We start from the raw sequence: 10017 nt of genomic DNA on the forward strand, positions 1-10017 counted from the left end.
TGTGTGTGTGCGCACGCTATATTTGGTCAGGGTGCTGCTCTTCTAATTTATTAAAATGTATTTAAATATTTTATTAAAACTGAAAACAAATACACACTTAAAACAAACATATATACATCCTGTTATATAATTTTAAACGTAAAATTACATTTCTTTATAATTAGTTTATAATAATATAATCTATATAAAAAAACATATATCCTATTTTATATATATACACTCAGTATTGACAGAAAATGATGTCCATCTGTAGTTATTTTTTTTTTAGAAATGACACTGAATTGAGTATGAAGCCGTTTATCTCACTCTTTCCGTCACTTTTTCACTCCCTTCCACTGTTGCCTGCATATGCAGCGATGCCAATGTTGCTAAGAGCTCATTCATTAGTGGTTATGATGTACAGTTCCAGCCAATGGCTCAGTCAATAGGCCTAAAACTGCCCTGCCCTGCACATGCAGCAAATACCTACGTAAGCTAAAAGAAAAGAGAAAGAATGGATGGACTTGTGCGAGACTGGACAGAATGCAGCAAACTTGTCTCCTGACTTGTTCATTAATGTCTTCTGCTTTTTCAGCTCTTCCTCTTAAGCCGTTCAATTGGCAGGAACATTGTAAATAATTCGATCAATGATCAGAATCATATTAGTTATTTTGTGATGTCACATGGTGCAATAATGTTTTGAGAATGAGGATGAGATGGCGCCAACCCTCTATAATAAGCCTATAGGATCTGTCTCGAATATTCACAACCAACCTAAATGGAAAACTTGATCACAGAACAGCAGGCCAATCCCTCTTTGACCAAACCCATCTTAGATAGAGTATTTGAATGAAACTCTCAGTAATTCATTTACATATATCTACAGTCTCACATAACAAATAACACCTTTTTATGACCCATCTTGCATGATCAATAAGCCCAAGACTGATGCAAATATACATTCGACGCTTAAAGAACTGATTTGAGATCAAGACTAAAGTGCTTTGGCTGCTGATACAATATCGGTTTACACTTTATTTGGTGGAACAGTGGAAACTTAGATGCGGGAAGGAATAAACTGCCTCCAGGTCAGGCAGTGAAGAACACTTTATGTACAGTAAGTGCAGTGAGGATAACAGAGCACCGCTGACTGCGCTGATATCCTACAACACACTAAAAGGCCTGCGGTAAATTTGATGGAAGAGTGGACTGACGTGTGTGTGTGTGAGAGAGGGAGGGAGTGTGTGCAAGTTTGAGACAGATGGAAATGTTAATAGACAGTGAGAGTGTGTATATATGTGCAAAAGTTTGAAGACAGGCTGCAGACCCTGCACCCAGGTTAGAAAAGAAGAGCGGGCATGTCCACATCTATTTGGCTCGTAAGAACTCTTTGTCAAGTCAAGTCAAGTCAAGTCTGCTTTATTGTCAATTCTTCCACATGTACAGCACATACACACAGAGAATTGAAATTGCGTTACTCTCAGACCCTTGGTGCATACAGATAACACTAACAGTAGAACATAAATACAGATATACAGATTAAATATAAAATACAACTAGGGGAGTGGGAGAGTCCGTCAGAGTTCAGTGGTGCGTGGGGCACTTTGTTGTGAACTGTCAAACAAAGTACCTTTTGTAGGAAACAGGATGTTATTTTGAACACAGCATTAACTGGCCAATACTGAAAGAGGTGAAATTTATGATTGATAAATTAACTTGAAATAATTTTTATTTTCTGAAGAACATATGTGAGTGTGAGTGGTGCTTGCCCATAAAAAACTATGCCCATGGTCGTCTAGATGCAGCTGGACAGTTTTTTTTAGCACACTGCAATTCATTTGTTAGGTAAATGCTTACTGGTCCAAGTCAAAATAGCATACTCCTAGTGATATACAAAGCAGCTAGCTGTAACGGCAGCTAAACTAACTTTAAGTAACTTCAAACTGTTGCTCTGAATGACAACATTTCACGCTAATGCTAGCTATAGCATCCCTACTGTCAGCACTAAGAATGCAACACAAAATAGAAGCATTTGTGTTCATGTCAGTGATACTTTAGCATCTGAGACACTATTATAGACATTATTTAATGGATTAATTAGTTTTCATTTACTTAAAGTTTTATTAGTTTTAATGTTTTTTTTAGTATTTTTAAATGTCTATTTTTATTAGCTTTTATTTCAGTTCTAAGTTAAACTAAATTAAAATCACAAATTAGAAATATTCTGAAAGTTAGAAAATATTCTATAAACTGAAATATAATTTTATTTTATTTTAGTTAACATTTACTTTAGTACAAAAACATATTTTTATGAATTTAGTTTAAGTTAACACATTCATTAATTTTATAAAAGTAAAACACAAAGTTTAGGATATTCACTTCCATTCAGATTGCACTTTTGCCTCTTCTTACCCAGGATTATTCTAATATGCTTATCAAATTAGGAAAAAATAATTGAAGAAATTAAAATATACAGTCCCACTTTATACATTTAAATTAATCATTTGGTACAATGCACTTATTGTGTACATACATGTTTTTACATTATACTTATATTTTAAAAATACTTGCATGTAATTGCATCTGTAATTAATTTCTGTAATTACATTTACAATTACACTGTTGACCAATCCCTTACACCTTAGCCCACCTTTAAACCTACCCATACCACCAAAACTTGTCCCAAACCTTACCCGTATCCCACCTCAATAGCAGCAAAAGTGTTTTGCAATACAATATGAACACAATAAGTACATTGTACTTATTTTTTGATGTAAGTACATAGTAGTTAAAGCCAAGTTGAGTAAACTATCAGATAATTTTTATTCTGGAAGTGACCTAATCATTTAAAGTGTACTCATCATTGAGAAATGCCAATAAAATTGTTAAAAACTAAAAAAATAATAACTTGCTTCTTACCCAGAGTTATTCTAAAATGTTTGTCAAATTAGTAAGAAAAAAACGGTGATTTCAGTGCCATTTGTGATTCAGACACCCTCATTCTCTCAACTGCTAAATAAGTCTCTGTATTTCTCACAGTTTTTGGTGAGGTAGTCACTGCCCTCTCTCTCAGCACCAGCGGGAGTCATGTGAAGGGAATAAAGTCTGATTTGGGAAACTCTGGAGAGGAAAGACTGAAATACACACAGTTAGCCCTGAGAATGCAGAGCGGTAAAGAGAAAGCCCCTCGGCCCCAGGGAGAGGACGATGACAGGGTGAGATAGAGGGATTCACAGGAGCGACAAGGCCTCCGTCTGCTGGGGAAAACCTGACAATCAATCAGAGCACACACACTGATGGAAGGGCTTTCTCTTTTTACCTTTTCTCCCAACACCAGTTTATTGCTCCTTCTCTCCTCTATTGCGTCACTAGGTCTGGTGTTTGTAACGTCACACAAAATAATCCTTCAAAATACATGTCACAACCCAACTATGTAAAATGACTGCGAGGTATTGGGAGAAAGGGTGTGGTGTGGACGTCTGGTAGAAGTTAGCGAAACAGCTAATATTGGCTGCAGTTTATGCGCATATATGTATGTGTATGATTATACTGAAAACATATTATGTTCATATGTTTACATGCTTTAAGAACGTTTCTAAGAATAGATCCCGTCTCGCTCATTTGCTTTAAAAAAAAAATGAAGATGACGATCGTGGAAGCCTCTCTCCAACATCACGCCACCAGGTCTCTCCCCATTCACGGCATCACCATAGCAACCGGCGATTCCTCTTTTACCAGCCTCCTCTCATTCATAACCGTTGCCATGGCAACGGGCCCTCTGTCATTGATGGAATCTCGTTATTGCCGCTGCAACCGGGCCAGGAGTGAGAGATAAAGGGTCCCCTTTCGATTGATCTCCGTTCCCTTTCATACGGCGAGGATTCTCATGTTGTCGGTGCGCGAGATCAACACGTTTCTGCAGAAAAACGGCGCAGGAATCCTCCAGCTTTTCGTTGCAGTTGAATCTAGGTCATCCTGGTATGCAGCCGAACTCTACATTATTCAATGCTGTACACTCAGGCCCGTGCATCTGGGAATACAGTGCATTTGTGCGGTACATGAGGGTGTTTGTTCGGGGAGTGTGACAGGGATCTTTACTAGGGTAGTCATTGCTAATGCAGACATCATTGTCATTATTGCTCATATTTGTTCCTGGACCACAAAACCAGACATAAGGGTAAATTTTTTGAAATTGAGATTTATACAGCATCTGAAAGCTGAATAAATATGCTTTCCATTGATGTATGGTTTGTTAGGATTAAGCTTTCCATTGATGTAGGATAGGATAATATAGGACAACTATTTGAAAATCTGGAATCTGAGGGAGCAAAAAAATCAAAATATAGAGAAAATAGCCTTTAAAGTTGTCCAAATGAAGTTTTTAGCGATGCACATTACTACAGTAATCAAAAATTAAGTTTATAACTAAAATATCTTCTAATATCTTCTAATAATCTAATGATTTTTGGCATAAAAGAAAAATCTATCATTTTGACTTGTACAGTGTATTGTTGGCTACAAATATACCAGTGCTACTTATGACTGGTTTTGTGCTCCAGGGTCACATTTAAGGTTATGGATTTAAATTAGCCATTAACTTAAGGCGCTACATGTTGGGGTGTAACTTGAACTGCACTTTTTGAGCTACAGACATAAATAAAATCCAAATCATGAGGCTTATTGAGGTAAACTGTGTTGTTACCAAGGAAATTAGAAATTAACTAAGGTGTAAAGAGGGTAACAAAAAGCCCCAGAAATTTAATATGTGGGGGCATAAAAATGCCCTCTTTGGGCTCTTTTTTCCAAAAACATGCAGACTGATTTCAACAATAATTATGATAATGTTAAATGTTTCTTGAGCCCCAAATCAGCATATTAGAATGATTTCTGAAGGATTATGTGACACTGAAGAACGAAGTAATCGCTGCTGAAAATTCAGCTTTGTCATGACAGAAATAAAAACATTTTAAGCTATTTTAAAATAGAAAACCATTATTTGAAACTGTAAAAATATTTTACAATATAACAATTTTTACTGTATTTTCAATCAAATAAATGCAGCCTTGGTGAGCATAGGACAAAATGCTTTCAAAGCATTAAAAATCTTACCAAACCCAAATGTTTGAATGGTAGAGTATTTCATAGTATCTCGTACAATAATATCATCATATTTTAAGTATAATGTTCTATATTTACAACTATATATATGTACTGGTTCAAACATAATCTAGACTGGAGCATGCATGAATGGATTGCACTGACATGCAAACTACAAAAACTGTAAATGTCTTTTTTTTTTATTAAAGGTGTCATGATGCTATTCCATGTCGCTTCAGCCCAATGTAACCACTCATATTGGTCCATATTTACATTTAAACGTTCCTCTTCTCCAAAACATTAAAATAAGTGACTATATGTGAGTGTTTGGACAGAGGGAGACGGCGAACCAGAGAAAGTAAAAGATAAGCAGAGAAAAAGTGGAGAGAGTGGTGTCTTCTCTGGTCTTCCACGGTTCTCTCTTATTACATAACATTGCTATGGAAACAGCTGTGCATGGCAGCGCAAAGGTGTGTCCAGAAACTGAGAAATCTTCTACAGACTAAACCATGGTGTTATTCTCTTGGTCTCGCTCACTCTCTCACTCTTTTCCTCTCTGTCTCTCTTCGCTGTGTGTGCCAGTAGTGAAGTCACAGATTGGCACGGAGCAGGCAGCCAATAGCCAGCACAGTCACGACTCAGGAATCTGCCAAGTAAGAGCTGTACATTGGCAACACGTGCACAAGCAGTGGCAGTGGTAATACAGAGTGTGATAGAGAGCTAATAACAGTACTGGTTCAAAATGGAAGTAGTGCTAAATGGCGCAAAATAATTAAAAACCGAAAATGATCTAACATATCAAAATGAAGTAATAGTAAAACTATTCAAATTAAAAACTAAAAAACTAAAAGTATTATATAATATATACATACATTTTATAATGCTAGCAAGCAAGAGAGAGAAAAAGAGACAAGGAGATGATATTTACACTGTATGTATGTATGTATGTATGTATACAGTATATACTGTATACACACACACACACACACACACACATATATAAGTAGTTAATACAATATACTATGTATATATCAAATAAAATATGCATACATTAATATACATGTATTTGCATAAGGTACAGACTCTAAAATATGCATACATTAATATAGATGTATTTGCATTAGGTATAGACTCACATTCACAGATTTAAAAAAAATCCTGATGCTGGGTAAAAAAGGCAAGCTCATGTCATTATTTGTCAACTACTCAAATGCAGATTCAACATGAGCTCTTTCAGACTATCCGCTGTGACCACTGACCGCTCTGTGACCAGCAGCAAACTCTGCTCAGAGGTCATGAGAGTCTGTCACTCTGCTGTCAAGCTTCATTGACGTCTTGATGTAAAACCTGCGAGGTGAAACTAAAATGTAGAACTCGAGCTTTGGAGCTGATGGAAAGGCACTCAGGGGAGAACTGCAACCACAGCCCTTGTGAAAACCAGCATCCGTGTACAACTGACACTAAAGAGAATTTCAGACACTGAAAAAACAGATGGCCAAGCCAAAACTTTTAAGCATGTGAGAAGGAACAATGGGTAACACTTTATTTCGATAGTCCACTTTAGACATTCTATTAACATTAAGTAACTTTGCAACTACATGTCAACTAGCAGTTAGTAGAGTATTAGTAGACTGTCTGCTTAATATCTTCTAACACTTTCTTTGTCAACTTATTCTACTAACCCTAAACCTACCCTAACAGTCTACTCTGAGAGTTAGTAGACATGTAGTTGTAAATTAAACTAAGGTGTAAAGAGGGTAACAAAAAGCCCCAGAAATTTAATATGTGGGGGCATAAAAATGCCCTCTTTGGGCTCTTTTTTCCAAAAACATGCAGACTGATTTCAACAATAATTATGATAATGTTAAATGTTTCTTGAGCCCCAAATCAGCATATTAGAATGATTTCTGAAGGATTATGTGACACTGAAGAACGAAGTAATCGCTGCTGAAAATTCAGCTTTGTCATGACAGAAATAAAAACATTTTAAGCTATTTTAAAATAGAAAACCATTATTTGAAACTGTAAAAATATTTTACAATATAACAATTTTTACTGTATTTTCAATCAAATAAATGCAGCCTTGGTGAGCATAGGACAAAATGCTTTCAAAGCATTAAAAATCTTACCAAACCCAAATGTTTGAATGGTAGAGTATTTCATAGTATCTCGTACAATAATATCATCATATTTTAAGTATAATGTTCTATATTTACAACTTATACAATATAACTGGGACTTTGAGGATTTTTGAGGTTCTTTAGACCTATAGCAACTCTTTAGCAATGCAAACATTTTAAAATCTAGTTTTAATTTCCATTGTCAAGCTTTTATTTGTTTGCTCCTGCTTTTCTCAACACAGCTGATGGTCACTCCCTCTCCTTCCTGTCATCCTCTCTGTTGCTTGTTACCAAGCACCTGCGTTTCCCCTGCATCCTCACATTTCTCACCTCTCCCTTGGCTCCCTTTTTTTCCACAAATGCTTTTTTTCCTATTAGTCCCCACTTGCACTGTTACATTTGTGATGAAAGAAAAATGAGATTGAGGGAAACATGGAAAACCTCTTCCACCCTCTACTACTGCATAACACACTGATGCAGTGTTTCGCTATCACACACACACACACACACACACACACACACACACACACACACACACACACACACTCTCTGTCTATTACTGTAGGCCTGGAGGCCTAATCCGCCTCTTTCTCTCTCTCATTTTCTGTTGTCGTTCTTCCCGCCTGTCCTTATCTGGCAACCAGCATGTGTGTGGCCTTCTCAAGGACAAGAGAAAGAGCGACTTCACCAGCAAACACATGCAGATCGTGCTTGTTAACGTGTGTAAAATTACATGTGTGGTGAGAAATAGAAAGAGAGATACAGAGAGGTTTTCTACCTGTGTGAATATTGTACCACTGCCATCACTTCCATTATCATTACTGCTCTGCAGTCATTTAGAGAAAGACATCCTTCCCTTCACCTCCATACAGACATTAACCACACACACACACACACACACACACACACACCCTGAAACACACTTACTCTAACAACAACACACACTCCACAAACACACTTCACTTAAAGTGCATCTATTCCTGAAACGTGCTTTTAACCTGGTGTCCGGTCGACGCAATGGTTCCTTTAACACAGACATCACTTCCTGGACACATTCTCAAAAAAGATTTCATACCCATGTAGATACAAGAAAACAAGATTGCACTGCTATTTTAAGACTTTTTGGAACTCTAAGATATTAGAGAGAGGACAGGAAATGATGCAGAGAAGCAGGAGATTTAGTAGAATGTCTAAAGTGGACTATCAAAATAAAGTGTAACCGAACAATGTAATAAAATCAGTGTCCAATATCCTGTTAATTATGTTCCTACTAATTCTAATAGTAGTTCTATGTTCTATTCAAACACAAAGCAACTCAGTTTTCTCCGAATTCGAAAGGCTGAAACAATCTAACCCTAGCATAGCAGCCAGTTTTCATTATGTCACAGTTATAGTTATTATATTGGTCTCTTCAGAGCATTATAACTGACATGTACCCACACTTTTAGAAATAGACAATCATATTTAAAGACTTATATGTATGAGGAAATAATTGGCTCTGTGAACCAACTTTAAGACCAAGAAAAAGCTTCTGCCAGCTGGTAATGTTGGCAGTGGACTGAACAACTGTGCAAGCAGTAAGCAGTAATCCTACAGTGGCCAGCGCCAGTTAACTGCCTGTCATTAAATCAGGACCACTTAAAGTGCATCTATTCCTGAAACGTGCTTTTAACCTGGTGTCCGGTCGACGCAATGGTTCCTTTAACACAGACATCACTTCCTGGACACATTCTCAAAAAAGATTTCATACCCATGTAGATACAAGAAAACAAGATTGCACTGCTATTTTAAGACTTTTTGGAACTCTAAGATATTAGAGAGAGGACAGGAAATGATGCAGAGAAGCAGGAGATGAGTGTAAGAGGCAAGCCAAATTCTAACTCATACCAAGATACCTAAAAATAGTTAGTATGCTAAAAAAAAAAATTAAATGATATATGATGAATATAAATACATAACTCTCTCTCTCTCTCTCTCTCTCTCTATATATATATATATATATATTTAAGACCAAGAAAAAGCTTCTGCCAGCTGGTAATGTTGGCAGTGGACTGAACAACTGTGCAAGCAGTAAGCAGTAATCCTACTATGGCTAGCACCCATTAACTGCCTGTTATTAAAACAGGACTACTGAGTAAACATCGCATGACAAAATTTATATTAAACAAAGCTGATATGTTTTTTTCTGATAGTTATTATGTCACTGGGCCACTTAAAATAGAAAAATAAATGGTCTAAAAGTATGGGCCTGTGTCAGTAAAACATTAGTAATTAAGTAAAAAATTGTAATATGTTAATAAGTAATCTTATTTTGATTGAAATAAAATGGTAAAAAAAAAAGTAAATTAAAAAGTGGCTAAATATAACTAAAATGTATGGAAGCTTGTTTCCACTGACTACAGGATAAAAAAATAAAAATAAAAAAGGTATCTGCGACTTAAAATAGTTTTTTTTTTTTTTTTTTTTTAAAGGTAATTATTTAATCGTTGCGACATTTTCCTAATTTTTCTAATTTCTCATCGTGACATTTTTTTTTTGCCTGTGATGAAAATAATAAATAAATGGTTACTTTATGTTACAGTGTAAATATACATTTAAGTACTGAATAATAGGGCTGAGTTTTGACACAAATTTCACGATTCAATTCAATTCTCATTCACAAGCTTGCAATTCGATTCGATTACCAATTCGATGCCTGTGTGCTTCGATTATTTTGGATATATATCAGGTACAGCACATGCCACATTTTCTCAAGGAAAAAAAATCTCTCAACTAATGCTGTAAAATATACATGAGAGTCAGTTGGTACTACATTACTATA

At 36.0% G+C, this 10017-nt stretch overlaps 1 protein-coding gene across 1 annotated transcript in view; it reads right to left on the minus strand.

Moving 5' to 3' along the window:
• Window positions 1-10017, minus strand: part of LOC107691280 (voltage-dependent P/Q-type calcium channel subunit alpha-1A-like) — a 68027-nt gene that overhangs the window by 52964 nt on the left and 5046 nt on the right. The window lies entirely within an intron of this gene.

Source organism: Sinocyclocheilus anshuiensis, unplaced genomic scaffold, assembly GCF_001515605.1.
Source record: "Sinocyclocheilus anshuiensis isolate Anshui unplaced genomic scaffold, SAMN03320099.WGS_v1.1 scaffold1154, whole genome shotgun sequence".
In the NCBI taxonomy this organism is placed as follows: Eukaryota; Metazoa; Chordata; class Actinopteri; order Cypriniformes; family Cyprinidae; genus Sinocyclocheilus; species Sinocyclocheilus anshuiensis.